This window comes from Mangifera indica, chromosome 4, assembly GCF_011075055.1.
Source record: "Mangifera indica cultivar Alphonso chromosome 4, CATAS_Mindica_2.1, whole genome shotgun sequence".
NCBI lineage: Eukaryota > Viridiplantae > Streptophyta > Magnoliopsida > Sapindales > Anacardiaceae > Mangifera > Mangifera indica.
The window spans coordinates 346732-366204 of NC_058140.1; the positions used below are offsets into that span (position 1 = coordinate 346732).

At 33.4% G+C, this 19473-nt stretch overlaps 2 long non-coding RNA genes across 2 annotated transcripts; both read right to left on the reverse strand.

The window, feature by feature from the left end:
- Positions 1 to 6451: 6451 nt before the first annotated feature.
- On the reverse strand, positions 6452 to 7115 carry LOC123214191. Its single transcript, XR_006501820.1, has 3 exons — positions 7000 to 7115; positions 6754 to 6819; positions 6452 to 6524 (listed from the first exon to the last, which is right to left on the reverse strand). It is a non-coding gene; the product is annotated as an uncharacterized LOC123214191 (long non-coding RNA).
- A 5-nt stretch (positions 7116 to 7120) lies between these two features.
- Positions 7121 to 8942, reverse strand: LOC123214194. Its single transcript, XR_006501822.1, has 3 exons — positions 8903 to 8942; positions 7519 to 7622; positions 7121 to 7438 (listed from the first exon to the last, which is right to left on the reverse strand). It is a non-coding gene; the product is annotated as an uncharacterized LOC123214194 (long non-coding RNA).
- Positions 8943 to 19473: the final 10531 nt, after the last annotated feature.

Consider the following 19473-nt stretch of genomic DNA (forward strand, 5'->3'; position numbering starts at 1 on the left):
TGCCCAATATTTTTGGTAGAGTGTTTTAAACGAGAAATAATATAAAATAAGTAATATTTTTATAGTAGTGAAAACGTTTGGGGTAAAAAAGATTAAGCAAATGTATGGGGGTTTAAAGAAAAATTGCCATTGAAACATTAAATAAAGGAAAAAGCCTTTAGGCTTACTTTTTTGAAAGGAAAGAAAGAAAGAAAAACAGAAGCAGGGATGAGAAAGAGAAGAAGGAAAAAGAAAAGAAAAAAAAAAAAAAGAGAAGAAGAAGGAAATAGAAGAGGAATGGATGAGAAAGGAGAAAAAAGTACCCATTTTCCCCTCATTTTAGTTTTAGGTTTTAAATTACTGTTTAAATTGGAGATTTCCAAAATTCTAACATGTTGCTTCAAATTTATGCAAAAAGGTGAGGAAGGAGGAGGGATTCGTAGGAAATTTCAACATCGGCTTTGGGTTTACTCAAATCTATCAGTGGAAAATAAACTTTGAATTGAATTTTTTTTTTAATTTTAAATCTCTGACAAATGATATTATGGATTTCATGGAATCTCTTATAAAGAATAGAATGTTGTGCATGTTGTTGATTTTGGTTGTGGTAACCATATAGTTAAAGGCCACTTAATCCAATGTTGTGTGTTATTATAGATTTTGAATGTTAATTTAATTAATGTTGTATGTGTGGCTAGGGAGCCAATGTTGTTTAATTTAGTTATGACTTAACTGAAATTTGGATATTTAATGTATTGATATTTTGTATAGCTATAAAGTTGGAAGATATTTAGTTCAGTCCTATAAGTGAAGGAAATCATTAAGAGTTGATTGATTTGGTGTTGTGTATAGTTGTAGAGCTAAAAGATGTTTAGTTCAGTTTTATGGGATTGGAATCGCTAAATGTTATTTAAATTTATATATTATGAGATTTTATAATTGAAGGTTTTATAATTCAGTTCCATAAAGGATTGAAATTGCTGAATAAATTGTTAATTGATATTGCTTATGGTTGCAGAGTTAAATATTTAGTTTTGTTATATGAGAGACTAAAATTTGCTAATATTATTTGAATTGATATTTTGTGAGGTTGTATAGCAAAAGGTTATATTACACAATTTCATGGATGATTGAAATTGCTAAATAAATTATTACTAATATTATGCGTAGCTGTAAAGCTTAAGAATCTTAATTCAATAATGAATGTGACTACGTGGTTAGCCTAACTCAGTGATGGGATGGCCATATTGTTGAATGTTATCAAATTAGTTTTGTAGCTGGATGTAGAGTTAATATAGTTAATTCAGTATGCTGAGAACGTGGCTACTTGATCATGATTATTTTAAATCTATTAGTGAGTTACTGTCTAATGAATATGGTATTAAAAGATGGTATTGCTCAAATATTCTCAGCAAATGCATACCATGTGATAAATTGCTCTGACTGTATAGTGTTTTATATCAGTATGATAGATTTCAATTGCTCTGCTTGTGCAATGATTTATGCTAGGTATGATAGATTCCAGTTGTTCTACTTGCGTAATGATTTATGTCAGGTATGACAATTCCAGTTGTTCTGGTTGTACAATGTTTTATATCAGGTATGACAGATTTCAATTGTTCTGCTTATACAGTGTTTTATGTCAGGTATGACATATTTCAGTTATTCTGTCTGTATATTTATGTCAGACATGACAAATTTTAGTGTTCTACCTCAGCAAGATTACAAGATGTCGGGTATGACAATTTTTCCTCGCTCTGCCTATGTAGGTGATACTCAACAAGTATGACAGATTTCTCTTTGAAAATATAAGTGGTGGTGTACAGCTCAAGTTATTGTTTTGGGGAAGGGTTTATATTAAGAAAGAAATAAATATGAGTTGTTGATAATCAGTTTTTCTATTTAAATATGATCTTCCCCAAACATCCTTATCACTAGTGTGACGTTTTCACGAAATTTTAATATGCATAGAACCATTGACAAATTTTGTTGTCAAGAGTATGTTGCCAAAGGAAAAAAAAGAAAAGAAAAATCTAAAAGTGGCTACAATTTGGTTTAGTTGTAATTGTAGTTTGAAAATTTTATTTGGGGAAATGTTATTGTAAATTTTTAGTAAGAACTCCAGTATTAATTCAAGTACAGTGTTTCTTAATAAAACTTAATTATCAACAATAAATGGTTTTTATTTGTGTGGTGATGGTTCAAACTCTCCTTAGAAATTTAACATCCTGATTAGTTAACATATTATAAACTGTTATATATTCCTTTATATATACACATTCAGTTATTCTAGAATTATTTTATAAATTATCCACTCACTGAGCTTTTAGCTCATCCTTATAGAAATTTCCCCTTCAAGACATCTCTAGGGTCGTGTCAAGCCGTGACTCCGCTCAAGGTTGTGCCACAATAGAGCATCCTTCGTAGGTGTCGTATTTGTTTATGTATGTGGATCTTGTGAACTTATATAAAAATTGAATGGCTAAAGGTCTAACAAAAACTTATTTTCATGTTTGAATGGAAATTAAGATGCATTTGTATATGTGTGTGTGTGTGTGTGTGTGTTTTGTAGAATATTTGAGCAGCTTTGCAAGATACATCTCAGCCTCCTAAGTCTCATAAGAGTATTCGAATATTATGAGTTTAGCTGGTCAAGACGGGTCCTATCATATCACATTTTCCCTTTTCACATCTTTGGCTAGTCGTCTAGATTCGATGAATTTAGGTAAAGAGTTTCGTATGGACACATCATCTTCTAAATGAAACTCTTTGTTTGGATGACACCAAATGACGAAGAGGTGAAGTCATGACGAAACTGTTTGTCGTCCGTCCAAATTGATTTTCATTAGGGGTTTCATCTTTTTGTGCCAAAGAGGTGAAGTCATGGAGCCTGAGAGTTTTGTCATCCAAAATCAACACAAAAAGCTTTCATCGTCTAGTGTCATCCAGACGAAGAGTTTCATTTGGATGACGACGCATCCAGACGAAACTCTTTATCTAGATTCATCAAATCCAAACAACTAGCCAGAAAAATGGAAAGAGAAAAATGTGATAAGTCAACGATGATTGTTTAGGATGAAAAAAAGAGGTTGTTAGAGATAGAGATGGTGGCAGGAGAGGGATATAAGTTGCCGAACTTTGCTGTGGACTTAAATTTGAATTAAACTGGCTTGAGTCCAATCCTTATGAGAAATATTAAAGGCATTAAATAGGATGTTTAAAACATCACATAAAGCAAAAATCCAAGAACAGGGAAAGCACCACACTCCCTAAGTTTGATAATTAATGAGACATTAACTAGATTGACGCATTTGCCTGAGCTGTTTCGCGTTTAGCTTATCTTCTTCTGAATGCGAGAGACATTTGAAGGTCAATTCAAGAAATTGCACCTTTTAAATGCGTTTCACCTTCTGGTACAAATTGGGAGAAGGAAAAGTTTAACGGTTTTGGAACGTAGTCCTCATCGAATCGAATTGATATCCCTAAACACAATACGCCTGGAGAATCCACTATGAAGACATGTAATTGCATTAGCTATCTCCGTTGCAATCTTAATCATACGTCTAAATAACAGAAGCTCCAGAACAATGAGCTCTTAAATATATAACCATGAGTAGAGTTTAGATGGCGATAAATCATCGAACTTCATAAAAGAAACTTGAAGGTTCTGTAAAAATGAAACATACCTAGTGCATCTGTTGCGTAGTGTTGACCCGAATTTTGTAAGGGGTTATTTGATTTAACGAAGTGTGGATTTAAGGATTGAATTTTCAAAATCTTTTTCAAGATATACTTGAGTACATGATAACACATCAGTTTTTTGTATCCATTTGTGTATTATTGCCTCAGAAAATCACACTCTCTGTCATGGAAAGGGTTTGAAAGCAGAAGAGTTCTTTAACAAGTTTTTCAGCCTATCAATTGAAGAAAAGGTACACGCTATATACATCCTATATATTATCTTTATGTACAACTAATTCTTCTTCCTTCTTTCCAGTAGGAGTATCCAGAAAAAACAAGAAAACGTTCCCTCAGTTCGAAGGTTTTTCTTGGTTTTATTGGTTGTGCTGGATCCTGCTACTTGAAGGAAGGGAGAAGAATTAGTTGTACATAAAGATAATATATAGCGTGAACGTTTTCTTCATCCGATAGGCTAAACAACTTGCTAAAGAACTCCTGCTTTCAAACTCTTTCCATGATAGATTGTGTGATTTTGTGAAGCAATAATATACAAACGGGTACAAAAGCCTGATGTGTTATCATGTACTCAAGTATATTTGAAATGGCTTCCTTGATCTTCTTGTTCTGATCTTCTGTAAGACATGTGGGAAACAGAACCTCAAATGTGACATAAAGGTCTCCTTTCTTGTTGCTAAAATGCAATGGCATTCCTTCGCCTTTGAACTTTCTCACTTCCTTGGGCTTAGTGATTCCCTGAAGAAAAATTTGAAGTATGCCATCAGATAAATTTTTGGCGTCGATCCGTTCCCAGCTCACTTAATCAGTAACCACAGTCAAATCAAATGGTTTAAAGGCTATGCTCATGCTAACCTTTGACCTAATGTCAACCAAATGTTCATCAAGGTGCTTGAAGGTCTTGTCAAAACCGACAGGAGCTTGAACCTGAAAGGAGGCAACCAGGTAGAACTCCAATGAGACTGGCTGGTTTTCTTCAAAAAGGGATAAGTATCCCCTACTCTTGTCAAATTATATATTATTAATAATATTACTAGAAATGAGATTTACCAGAGTAACAGTTGTATGCAAGTTAGTTCCTTCCCTTCTGAAGGTATCATGGATTACTGTGGGAATGCGGAACTGCAAAGAGTGTGAGAGTTATCTTCTGTTGCAAAGTGAATATAAAAAATACAAATTACAAGCAAGGGTTGAAAACTAACCATCAGCTCTCCAGATTCCCCATCTATTATTTGTTCACCATCTTCATAGAAAACCCCCTCTTGAAACCAAATGAATTAAAAATGAAAAAAAGCTAGTTAAAAATACAAAAACAATAAATGGGCACGAATAATGGCACCACATGTTTTCCACAAACTTTGTCACACTTCTGAAGTATTGGACATTTGAAATTACATCTAAGAAGATGTACTAAACTACCTTATGATGGTACATGATAAATATACTCTCGGACAAATAGAAGTGTGCTGAAATTTTGTACAACAAAAAAACTACTGGTACTAGTCCATAAATATATTTACACCAGAGTGCATGCTCATAAAGTGAATAAACTGCTCGTGCGGAAGGTGTCATTATGGTCTAACAAGGCGAACTTCAGCTTCACAAAAGGAATCTGTCTTGACTTTTGGTAAATTAAATTATGAAAGAAAAAGTCACGTAGCTGTGAACGAGATGAATCAATTTGGATTCAATTTACCGAAGAGTGACTAAAAGCAGAAACAAATCAGTAATCAAGGTCCACAGCTTTCATCATTCCGAGTTTCCCTCAAGAGTTTTAGCTGATCGGAGATTCTAATTTCTTTTCTATTCATTATATAATAATCCACTGAAGGAGGGAGAACAGGGGAGTGGGGGTGGGCGTAGGCTGCACTGTAAGGTCATCGCTTTCAATCACATCTTCCAAAGTTTCACAGGGCAAGATGACTAAGTTCCAAAGGAAATGGCAATATTACATGCCTCTTGGTATAAAATTCCTTCAACAAATGTCTAACGCATCTTAAATGAATGGTATAAAACTTACTTGTCCATCTTGCATCCCTTTGGTGTGTTATCAACACTGTGATTGGGATTTACAAATGAAATGGCTTAGTTGTATTTCCATTTGTTGATAAGACTTATCATGGTTAATTAATGTATATAATTTAGATGTTCATATGTAAGTCAAGAGAGAGTTATTATTTCTATTGCTGGCGTTTTCTCTCAAAGCTATTAGTGGATTGGAGTTTACCTATAACACTATAAAATATATCAGCATAAGTGAAAGAAAATAAAATGAGTCTGACAGCCGCCAGCCCTATGTTAATTTTCACCAAGCACAAACAAGATTAAGCTTTTTTTAAGCAAGTAAAAACAACACTAAAAACGATCAAACTCAAAAGCAACAGTTTGTTTTTCCTAAGTACATGCGTAGAGAATCGTCTAATTATCTCATAAGCCAGATAATCAAGGAAAGAATGATCAGAAACAACATAAGCATGATAGCTATTAAAAAGATAATGTAAAGAGCATGAGGGTCTGATGGCTGCCGATTGTCCTCACCGTCATCATCATCGTCCTTCTTGTCACGTCTTTTTCTTAATCTGCTGATACGACCAGGGCGAATGTTCTCAACCCTCCCACCTTTACTGCATTTTATCCACTTAATATTTTGGAAGTAACCAATATTGCCCTGAAAATAATACAAACACGACCCAAGTTAGTTTCTAGTATATGGACATCAGTGATCAAAAACAGCATAAGCACAAGAAATTCTAGATTATATTTCTTGGTATAGAAACCTGTAGCGGCAGATTTGAACTTTGTGTTATTCCTGAATCCATATTATGATATTCATCATTTATCAGGCGATCCTGTGTGCATGGTAAGCAAGCACAGATTTTAGAATAACAATTACAGACTTGATTAGTACAATTCCATCCAAAATTCACCGGGAGGTAGGTGGTTACACAAACGCATAAACTTTTTTAATTATTCAAACTTCATTTGATGAGACCAAGAATGTCAACAGTAATGTCTATTCAGCAACTTAATTTCCACCAATGATATAAATGACGATTTCCAAATGTTAAAATAACATACCTTATAGTTCTGACCAGCTTCAAAGTTAGACAGGGGTGTCTTACCGCCAGTACTGCATGACATGACCTATTAAAACATCATAATTAGCATCAACATATTAGAGCCATATAAAACATTGAAAATCAACGGTTACTTTGACTCATCATGCCCAATGAATAAACCAAGGAACAGCTAAACAACAAAACTACCCCAGATAATCTCTAGTACATGCTATCAGAACCAAGAAGAAAATAGAAACTCACGAACCTTAGGTAAAGCTGCGCAAACACCCACCAAACGGTCTCCATAAACTTAAACCAAGAAAACGTTCCCTCCGTTAGAAGGTTTTTCTTGGTTTTTCCGGCACAACCAAGAAAACCAAGAAAACCAAGAAAAACCTTCCGACTGAGGGAACGTTCTCTTGGATTTCTCAGTCAGTTGGAACTCCGGTGTGGTCTATGCTGAGAAAGTGGCGTGCATTACCTTTTCTTGAACCGATAGTAAACTTAAACCAAGAAAACGTTCCCTCCGTTGGCAGGATTTTCTTGGTTTTTCCAGCACAACCAAGAAAAACCTTCCAAACTGAGGGAACGTTTTCTTGGTCAGTTGGAACTCTGGCGTGTGTCTTAAATAACACAGAGTGTACCTTTTCTTGAAGCGATAGGCTGAAAAACTTGGTCAAGGACTCTTCTCCATCATAGATCACCTGCAGGCCAGGATTCATGTTAACAAATATGATAAGAAATTTATCAGGCGACAAAACAATCTATCTATCTATCAACAGACCTGAAAAAAGGCAATACCCTCGAAAAATACATCGGGTTGTTCAGAAAATAAGCTCCTGTCATCACAACCCAAGTCATTGACTGGGGCGTTTTCGCCTACAAAAGCTTCAGATTGCTCTGAATGAAATTCCGACATATTTGCTAATTATGGAGATAAATGAATAAAACCGTAGTTTCTGCTTATATAGGGGCTGGAGAGCAAGGGCAGTATAGGAAAATCGCAAGTGATTATTAATCTGAGCGTACACAATTTGACAAGGGAATTTTTACTATGTTTAAACCATGATTTTATAACCTGCAGGTTAAAGGGCCAACTTATGGTTTTATGGAAATTACAATAGAATTTTTTTTTAAGGCAAAGGACAATCGCCCACCCAATGTTTAGCTCAATCTTAAAAGTATGCCTACAGCTTTTTAAAAATCCAAACACTCACCCAATAACCAACTGCTGTTAGAATTTTCTATAATAGCTAAAAATAAAATTGTTATTTATCAATAATATTAAAAAAATATATAATTTTATCTTATTTCTATCCCAAATATTGAAAACTCGTATTTTATTCCCAGTCTTAACTTTGAAAAGTAACTTCCTCCTCCTCCTCCAAAACCCAAGGTTTTCTCCCCTAGTTGTCACCATCTCCACCTTTAGCCCAACTGTCTCCTCTCTCGACAGAGGACGCTGATGGAGACAAAAAATTCTATCTCCATCCACGAAGATGAGACAAAGTTGTCTCGTCTTCTCCATCAAGTAAAAGACGAAAACGATTCATTACAGTCTTTTTGTCAATGAAAATAAAAAATGATGAATCTTTTGTCTCCGTCAACAAAGAAATAGAGACAAATCGTGTACTGAAATATGAAATCAAAGAAACTGTGGCCGCTATTAATAGTAATAATGTTTTTGTATCAACAGTGAAAATTCAAACACAAAACCTAGGAAAAGGACAAAAAGGGCAAAACTATTAAAAGCCCATCTGAATTTTTAATTGTGTCATACACAGGTTTTTCTAGTTTTCACGTTCTGGCATTTCTGATTTCGAATTGATTTCTGTGCAAAAACTACATGCTTCCATGTAATAATTAAAAAAGGGAGCACATAACATGAAAAAGAATGCAAAAGAGATTAATATTGTTATTGCATCAAGGAAGCTGCTATTTGTATATCAACATATAGAATGATATGGTCACCTGAAGTGAGACCTATTGACAATCTAAGCATCTAATACCAGTAAACCTAAAGGTTAATGTTGTAAACGGTGGCTAAACTACTCATTTGCAATGTTCCAATCAATGTCCTAAATCATAAAATTATAAAATTGACCAAAACAAAAACATCAACAAATTACTAAATGCCAGTGAAAGGATAAAAAAGTTGCAGTGCATACCTTGTCCTAGCCACCCAACCTAGTCACAGCTCTCCACAACCTGTATTCCCATAAATATTTACATTAACCCCAAAATAGAAATGTTTAAAATTGGCAATATTGCAATAGATATATAAAAAACAATTTAGGGAGGTAAGTGTTGGTAGGAACTTACTTTAGACAACTCAATCCCTCTCCATGGAACTTAGGAGGCTTAAATTCCATGCTTCTCTCCCTAAAAATTTTTTCAAGTTCCTTCATGAATGCAGGTTGCTCCTCCTCGGTCCCTGACTCACTACCCTCATAATTTTCATCTAAGAGAAATGAATATGTCAAGTTGGAGTTTTGATTTGCTGTGGGTGTAGACAACTCTATTTTCTTGACTTCACTTTTGATTTCTGTGCTATTTGCATTATCAGGTTTTATGTCAGCAGAAACCACATCAGGCTTGGGAGTAGCAGGTTCAAATTTAGTTTGCGATGCCTGGGAAGAAGGTTCAGCCTCAGGATTTGCAGGGTCTCCGAATTTGAGGAAACAGAGTTGACAGGGAGTTGAGAATTAATGGAAACGGTGTTTTTAGGGGGCTCAGAACTAGTGGAAACGGTGTTGTTTGGGGGTTCAGAGTTTGTGGAAACGGCGTTGATACTATCAGGAATTTCATTAGTTTCAACTAGGGTTACAGTAACAGGAACTTCATTGGTTTCAACTTCGGTTTTAGCATCAGGAACTTCATTGGCTTGAGCTAGGGTTTTTGCATCAGGAACTTCATTAACTTGATCTTGGGGTTTATGACGAGGAGCTTCATTGGACTAAGCTTTGACAACAACATGAAGCAGTTGAATATCAGGCTTATCTGATCCTCCGGTGGCCCTAAAGCAACAGAGGTCGATAATTCTTCATGTGAAGTGGACTCTTTTTCAAAGTTGTTAGCATCAGTAGCTGCGTTGGTACCATTTAGAGGATGTTGATCCTCAGGGAGAATAGGGTTAGTCGCTTCCACGGCCAAAGGTACAAAGGCGAGGAGCTTCAACTCGTGGATTGATGGAATTTTGTCCTTCATTATTAGAAGAAACTGGCACATCTTGTGCAGGTTCTTCGTTCTCCTTATATAAGGTATTACTACTCATCTCGGAGTCTCAAAAGCTAAGGCATGGCATAATATAACAAAAGTTAACAGCGTTCAAACATAAATAAAAGTAAGAGAAAGAATGCTAGCTGTATGAAGAAATGTTTCATAATAGCAAAATTAGTTTACATTACAGAAAAAAGCAAACCCTAAGTTGTATTTCGAAAGAAGAATTTAAAAAAAAAAATTGAAGCAAAATCGACAGTGAGATTTAATAGCTGAATTGGCGAACTTACGACAGATGATTGAGAGAGTGAAAATAGATCCTCAAGATGTTGATGATCAGATAAACCCTAACTTATCCTCCTTTCCGCTCTTGAATCTCTGAATCTTAACGACAGGAGAGGACGACGGTTCTCTTTTCAACATTGAGGGCCTAGTGTGAGACTGTTGAAGGGAGGAATCTTGAGGGAGATTGGCAGAAAGAAGATGAATTTCTTGATGATAAGTGGTTAAGCACGCTTGGAAGAAGGATCAGGGGGAGGGTTGAGGAATCGTTGTTGGCATAAAATAAATATATTATACCTATTTTCAAGCATTATATAATAGTTGCAATTAGTATCTTTCTAAAATTTTGCATGCTGTATGTATATAACCATCTTTCATTTAATACGTTTTAATAATAAAATTAATTATCACTAATTAATTTGTATTGCAATTAGACTTTGATTTGAGTTAAGTCAAGCTCCCCTCAAAGTTGTTCAAATTTGGTTTCATACTACAATCGAGTAAAAAATTAAAATGATATTGTTTTAATTAGTATAAATCAAAACATCATTTTAATCAATTCATATCAAAATTTTCTAAGCTTGTAAGCTAAGCTAGTCAAACACGCATCAAACTTGAATTAAAAAATATTTAACTTTTAAACTTAAACTCGAGTTTGAGTTTGAGTTTGTTTGAGTTGAATTCGTTTCAAACTCATTCAAATTGAACTCATTTTTTTAACTTAAATAAGCTTAATTCAAATCTAATTTTAATTGTAATTAAAAAATCATCATCATTTATGATATACAACTTAATATTTGATTAAATGTTGTGTTTATTGATGAATAATAAGAGAGTCGTGAAGCCTTTTTAGATAAAATCCTGATTCCACTGAGACCTCCGTCTACCTACTCATGAAAACCAATTTTTTAACTAATTTGATATATAATTCTGTAAATATCACGCTCCAGTTAACTTTAATTAACAGAATTGCAATTGCCCATCTACTTACTTATCTTTGAATTTTGACAAATATTTTGATTTTTGTTATTAAAGCTGGGGCTCTAATTATGGTATTATTTATATCATTTTTTTCATTTTATTATACTTTTTGTGCGTTATGTAAGGAAAAACCTAGAATAGAATAATATGGGATATCATAAAATTGATATATTATATGCATCACATGTCAATATCCCGAATTGAAAAAGAAAAACCCATTAGTTCTATAAACTTTCAGTTAACTCATTAATTACCCAATCCAATAATCATTTATATCCAGACGAAAAACAAATTAAAATTATTAGATTAAATATGAAGTAACGTCTATGACTTAAACTTATAATTCATTCCAATGTTGTTACTCTAAAATGTTCATATTGTTGAAATTTTGACAAAAAGGTATAAATTTTAACGAAAACCCAAGTTTATTATTATTATTATTATTATTATTATTATTATTATTAAATTAATTGACTGAAGAATTAAAACAAAAAAAATACTGTTCTTTCCAAGTTAGTGAGCCATATTCAATCTGACGTAGCCTCCATGCAATATTATGGGGAACATATGAAGGAACAAATCAATGACGTCATTACATCTTACCGAAGATTTTGCAAGTGGCTTTTTATAGACAAATTATTGGCACGGTTTCTTTTATGATTTTCCCATGATAGTCGTTTTCCCCTGTTGCCGGAAGAAAACATTAAGTGGGGCCGCCCTCTGGGAATGGTGTTATTATATAGGCAAAAGACTTTGTTCCCACCCAAAGTTTACTGAATTAATTTGTGTTCATTCAATTTTAGATGATTTTATTCAATTCAACTATTGAACAAAGGAAAAGAAAATATTAGTAAATGAATAAAATTATGTATAAAAATAAATTATATAAATTTATTTATATAAGAAAAGGTAATTATTTATGATTAAATAATGTGATTGTTTACTTTTTTTTTGTTTAAAATTACCCGATCAATTACTATTGTGCAAATACATTTGTACATTTTTATATGTGGTATTAAACTTAATAAATAAGAAATGGTATGGTCTTACCTTAATTAAAGTCATCTGTGGACAATGATAGATGAAAGAAAGGATTAGAAAATTTTAGAAAAAATGAAATTCATGGAAACAGTCCCTACAAAAATAGGTAAATTTCATCATCAACAACATTCAAACTGATTACTCGATCTTGATTCCAAAATGCTGTCCCAATTTCCTGTTATGTTTCCTGTGCAGCAGCTTCTTCCCACAGTACAAGTCGTTATCTTTGCTGGCTGTTCACACCATCTTGGAAAGTTCTTACTACTCCTTTTTGTTGAAATCAATAGATCATTGGATGACTCTTAATCTCTTGTTTCAGACCAATCCTAATACCTGTCATCTGCCTGGTCTTCAAGTGACCTCAATTTGTCCTAGCATTGCCAGTGGCATGGTCATTAACCTTTTCATAGTTGTTTTTGCCATGCAATATGATGTAAATGATTGTTCGTACAGGTTGAGCATGAGGAACTGGCTTAGGACTTCTTTTGGCCTTTTTGATGCTATTAATTTTTGTAAGGGTTTTCTCTTAAACTCTATCATTGTTGAAACTTTAATAAGGCTTCAAGAGAAAACATTCCTAGTTTTGTATAGCCTTTTCTTGGATAGTGAAGTTAGTTTTAACTTGTTTCTACTATCCTGCTGTTAGATACGGTGAGCCTAATTTGTTCCCGGACTCTCCTGTACATTCGTTGTTTTTGTCTATATGTATGCATTATTTACCCAAAAAAATAATAATAATAAAAAAATCAACTGATTGTTATGGGCAAATTTAGTCACCTTGTAAGATTGCTACAATATTTTACCCGACAGTATTACAATGGCATCGGCTGGAGACCTTTTCTATGAATCTGACATTGGCTGAAGTTGATGAAAATTTGACAAAAATGGTATAAATGATTTCATGCATGTTTACTGTAAAGAAAACACACATTTATAGTTTGCATCATCATCATAATTGACAGAAGAATTAAATCAGAATATATTTTCCCAAGTGCTGTCTGTCTCAGTCTCAATTCAATTGCGAATCTGAAAGAAAAGCAAAACAATGGCATCATTACTTCTTATCAAAGGATTCGACAATATATAAAGGGTAGGGGACAATTCTGCTCACTTCTCCTTCAGTACCATTGTTTTCTTCTATGCTTTCGAAAATTGGAAGTTAATTCCAGGTAGACTAAGTAACACGCTGTCAAATAGGATTCTTGATATTATAAATTGGTGGTAAAGAATTGTGTAAAGACTCTCGAATCTGTTTAAAAAATTTAACCAATGATTTAAAATCCAAATATGAAACCAGTCAAACCTAAAAACCAACTTGATCCGGGGATATTAGAACACATTGTGAATCTTAACTCAATTGAGCAAACCACACCAAATTACGATTCAACTACCAGTTCAGCGCGCCTAGTCCCAGCCATTGTATAGCTTGACCAGGCATTACCATGCCACACAACTTTGTTTATTTTTAGTTTTTTTTTTTTTAACTTTTTTTTTAAGTATTATTATTAATTTGCATGAGAAACCCTAAAAGCTGCTTGTCTGTCTGCATGCATGCAGGCCCAATTCCTTAAAATTAAAAAATATAAGGATATTACGTGCTTGCTGTAAAAGGAAACTAATTAATAGAAACAATCGTTATTATAATAATTGAAGATAAAATAATAATGAAGATTTGTAAGACAAGAAGTTAGGAAGGAGGACTAATATATTGTACTCTTGATAGTCTGTTTTTATAATTAAAAAAGTAAGACAAGAAGTAACGAAGGAGGACTAATAAATTATATGCTTGATAGTCTGCTTTTATATTAAAGATAAAAAACAATGAAGATTTGTAAGACAAGGAGTAACGAAGGAAGACTAATAAATTACATTCTTAAGATGTCTACATAAAAGTCAAGAGAGGGTTATTCTTTCTAATACTGTTGTCTTCTCTCAAAGCTATTTGTGGACTGGAGTTGACCTATAACACTATTAATAGCAGCATTATTTTTCACGAAAGTACACATAAATTTAAGTCTGCTTAAGAGAAGGACAAACAGCAAGTGTGTCTCTTTCTCCCAAGAACATCCGTAGAGAATCATCTAACTCATTAGCCAGATGATCAAGGAAAGCACTATCAGAAACAGCGTAATTATGATTACTATTTTAAGGATAAGATAAATGACATGAGGGTTTGACGGCTGCCGGTCGTCCTCACCGTCATCCTCATCGTCTTTGTCCTTCTTGTTGTGTCTTCTTCTCGTTCTACTAATACGACCAGAGCGAATGTTCTCAACCCTACCACCCTTGCCACATTTTATCCATTTAATATTTTGGAAGTGAGCAACATCGTCCTGAAAATAATATAAGCACGACCCGCATTAATCACTAGTATATGGAAATCATTGATCATAAGAGTGTATGCACAAGAATTATAGATAATATACCTTCTCATAGAAACCTGTAGTGGCAGATTTGAAATCTTTGTTATTACTGAATCCATCATTCAAATCCCTTAAGCTGCTCATATATACATTCTTTGTCAGGCCAACCTGTGTATAAGGGAAGCAAGCACAAATTTTAAAATAACAGTTAGAAATATTGTCTAGCTATTCATACAAGCCTCTTGCATCACAGAAAATGATTTTATGTGTTGGTAATCACACATGGGTTGTGAAACAACTTGGATATGGTATATAATTGTAAAGGAAAATGCTTAATTTTGGAGATGGGAGAGATCACTTGTAATGACTCATAAGTTGGAATTCTAGCCAAAAACTTACTTAGAAAGATATCTGTCCATTTGAAATTGAAACCCAATACTAACCCGAATCCCGAATACTTAGAAAGCCTATCCCGAACCCCAAATGAAAGGTGTTGGATCGTTGGTAAAAGAAGGAAAAAAAGAATCAAGGGTTTGGTTGAGAGGGGCGTCGGATTGATGCTAACCAAAAAATAGATCCACCCATCATCAACTAATTTTAACACTAACTAATGCTGTGAGGAGTCTTGGATTGGCCATACCAAAAAAAATAGATCCTTCCATCATCAAGGAAAAATAGAGCTACCTGCAGTAGTGGATTTCCACTACTGCTGATCATCATGATCAACTAACTAATCTGCATCTCCACCACCGCTCAGCCGCTATTAGTCTAAAAAGAGGCGGAAATGGAACACGTTTGGGAAGTACTTGAGGAACCAGCGCCCTCCGGTGGCGCTTTCCCGGTGCAATTCCCAATAACGTATTAGTTATGATACTGCACCTAATAGGGTTTGGTTGTAGGTGGGGTTGGAAGGGGTGTTGGATTGTTGTTTGGTTGTGAGGGGAGTTGGATTGTTGCTGCCGACTCTCTTGGGGAGGTTTCCTCCGTTGGGCTGTCGTTGGGTCTCTCAGGGAGGTTTCCTTCGTTGGGTTTGGTTGTGAGGGGTGTTAGATCGTTGCTTAGAAACCCATAGTCAGCTAATGAAGTCTGAGATAATAGACAGTTGGAGTTGTGTACATTTTCTTCAACTGATAGGCTAAAGAACTCTTCTGACACTTTGTCAATCGCTTTCAAACTCATTCCAGGATCGATCACCAGCTCACCCCAATGGAAAACGCCAGCTTTCAAGCTCATTCCATGATCCATGATCACCTGCTCACCGCCAAGATTGCTGAAATGAAAGACCTGGAAAAACCCATGACACTTGAATAAGCTTCTGTGATCAAAACCCAAGTCATTAACTGGGTCGACGTTTTCGCCTACTAAAGCTTCAGATAATAATCTAGATTCAGGTTTGATGTGAAAATCCGGCATTTTTCAAAGGAGATGAATGAAAAACAGAAAAGAGAGAACTGAGAATTAAACCTTAGTTTCTGCTTCTATAAGGTTTGAAGCGCAAGGTCCATACAGGACAGTTGTCTTGTGATTATTAAACAATTTGACTAAGGAATGGATGTCAGTGAATGATAGAGAGCCCACAGAGATTTTCTTCAAATGGTTACTTTTTTAAAATTCAAATATGAAGACTCGTTTCAAGATACTTTGTTAAGTATTGCACTGATTGGCCGATCCACAGTGTATGATTTCATCTACTACGGACGACTAGTCTTATTCCATTTGCATTCTCTCAACTGCATTCCCTTTTCTAAAAGTAACAAGGATAGGTTTTTTTCAAATTATTTAGGGTTTGAATTTGCAGAATAGAAAATAGATTTGATGATAGCTGTACATATCCTGGCAATGGAGTGGTGAGAATGGATTGGTAAGATTAATCAGAACAATTTTATGAGGTTGTTATTGGAAGAGTTAATTTGATGGAAAATGGAAGACTTAATTAATGCGTTAAACATATTGTTTGCGCTTTAAGTAATTAACAAAATTAGAACCCTGGTTAAGTTATCTGTAGTTCATTTAGTTCAATAAATTGGGTTAACAAAAGCTCTAACTGGTTAGACTTTTTTTGTTTTAATATTTTTATAATTATAATTTTAAATGAAGGTTATAAATTAATTTAATGATATTAAACCCAAAAATAAAAATATTTAGCTAGTCCTAATTTGAATTATCTTATTCGTTTTCTATCCCTAAACCTAAATGCATGATGTATACATTACAAAATTCATTTGTGAAACCGAAATCAACCCAGATGTCTGTGGATATATATATATATAATATATATATATATATATATATATATATATATATATATATGATCAAGTTAGTTATTTATAAGATTATTACACTTAATGACGTAGTGTATCTCAGTTGAATAACATTATCAAAGTACGAACTTGATGTGTTGCAATGCCAGGTATTTCTTTTTTTTTTTTTTTGTAAATTTAGTAATAGAAGGAATAGAAAATGGTACAAAAACTAGAAAAGGAGATTCATGGGCTAGATAGGGTGGAAAGAGGTCAATTATTCTGATATGGAACCACATGATTAAAAAAACCTTCTTCATTTGAAGAAACTTCATCATCAATATTAATTCAAACTGCATATGGGCAAATTTACTTAGATAATATCACTACAATATTTTAGCTAGCCACCCACCTTGTAATAAGAATTCACTAATTTTATATTTATATATATATATATATATATATATTTATTTATTTATTTATTTATTTATTTATCACCTTATAATTCATCCAAATGTTGTTACTTTTTACAACTTTTATATGGTAACTTTAAAATTTGACAAGAAAGGTATAAATGATTACATGTTTATTTCAAAGAAAACCCACGTTTATTATTTTATTAAATAAACTTGCTAGTTTGCATCATCTCATAAGTGACAGAAGAATTAAAGAAAATTCTGCAGGTTCTTTCCAAGTTAGTGGGTGGTCCATGTTCCGCTGCCTCCCGGCAATATTACAATATTGAACATGTGAAAGCAACAAAACTGTGACATCATTACGTCTTATCTTATCGACGGATTTTGCAAATAATTAAAAAAAGAGAAATTATAAAAAATAGCCAAAATTTAGGGGGGTCTAAGAAAATTGTCCAAAATATTCAGGGTTAACAAAAATGCTCAGGTTTTGTGAATTAACAAAACTGCCCCTATATATAAACACAGCAAATTTTCTTACTTCTTACGGTCATTTTACTGTGCAAATTCAAAAAAAAATTCAAAATTTCCCACTTTCCCACGTTCATCCCACGGTCGACCAGATTTTCATCGATTTTCTTGCTTTCCGGCAACCGCAAATGGCAAAGAAGGTTAGTATATCTCTCGTAATCTTGTTTGAATCAAGTTATTGCTCATATTATTGAGATTTAATTGAGATTTTGAGGTTTGAAATTTTAGAGTTTTGATTTGAATAATGCTTAAAATGTTTTAATTCTTGGTTGTTTTTGTTGAATTGATTAAAGAGTTTTGTATTATATAACGTGTAAATTTGATTTATAAAAAAATTGAAGGCCAAAACAACCAAATTTTGGCCGAAAATGGCTGCCGAAGGATCGGCAGTCCAACCGTGGGAACAGTATTTCCCACGGTCAAACGATTTCTCCCACGGTCAGCAGACATTAACCGTGGGTTAGGGGGGTAAAAAGTTTTGTTAAAACATTGGGGAGTCGGGGGAAATTCCTTAGAATACAACGGGTTTTCTAAAATTTGTCATATAACAGTTGACCTGTTTTAAAAAGGAATTTTCATGAGGGGGTAAATTGAGAATTTTCTTATCTAGGGTTTCTGATCGTGTAATTTTTGAATTTTGTATCTATTTTTCCTGTTTTAGGGTTTTTCCATATGTAATTTTCAAATTTGAGATTCGATTTTTTGAATTTTAGAGCTTTTTGACATAATTTACGATGTAATTATGTAATGTTGTAATTTCAACTCAATATTTTGATTTTTTCGTTTATAGGATATATTGATTCGTGTTTTTGAATTTCAATTCCATTTTTTCGAATTTCACCGTTTCACGATAGATCAACTCGTATTTTTCAGATTTTTGAAGAATTTTTCGATTGTTACCATTCTAGGGTTTTTCAACTTTTAGAATTCAAATTTCAGTTTCGTTTTTTTGAATTTCATCGTTTTACGATATATCGACTCGTATTTTTCAAATTTTTGAAGAATTTTTCGATTGTTGTCATTCTAGGGTTTTTTCAACTTTTAGAATTTGAATTTCAGTTCAGTTTTTCAAATTTCATCGTTTTACGATATATCAACTCGTATTTTTCAGATTTTCGAAGAATTTTTTAATTGTTGTCATTCTAGAGTTTTTCAACTTTTAGAATTTGAATTTCAGTTCTGTTTTTTCGAATTTCACCGTTTTACGATATATCGACTCGTATTTTTTAAATTTTCGAAGAATTTTCAATTGTTATCATTATAGGGTTTTTCAACTTTTAGAATTTGAATTTCAGTTTCGTTTTTTTGAATTTCACCGTTTTACGATATATCGACTCGTAATTTTCAGATTTTCGAAGAAGAATTTTTTTATTGTTGTCATTCTAGAGTTTTTCAACTTTTAGAATTCGAATTTCAGTTCCGTTTTTTTGAATTTCACCGTTTTACAATAGATCGACTCGTATTTTTCAGATTTCTAAAGAATTTTTTGATTGTTCCCATTCTAGGGTTTTTCAACTTTTAGAATTCGAATTTCAGTTTCGTTTTTTTGAATTTCATCATTTTACAATATATCGATTCGTATTTTTCAGATTTTTGAAGAATTTTTTTATTGTTGTCATTCTAGTTTAGAATTCGAATTTCAGTTCTGTTTTTTTGAATTTCACGTTTT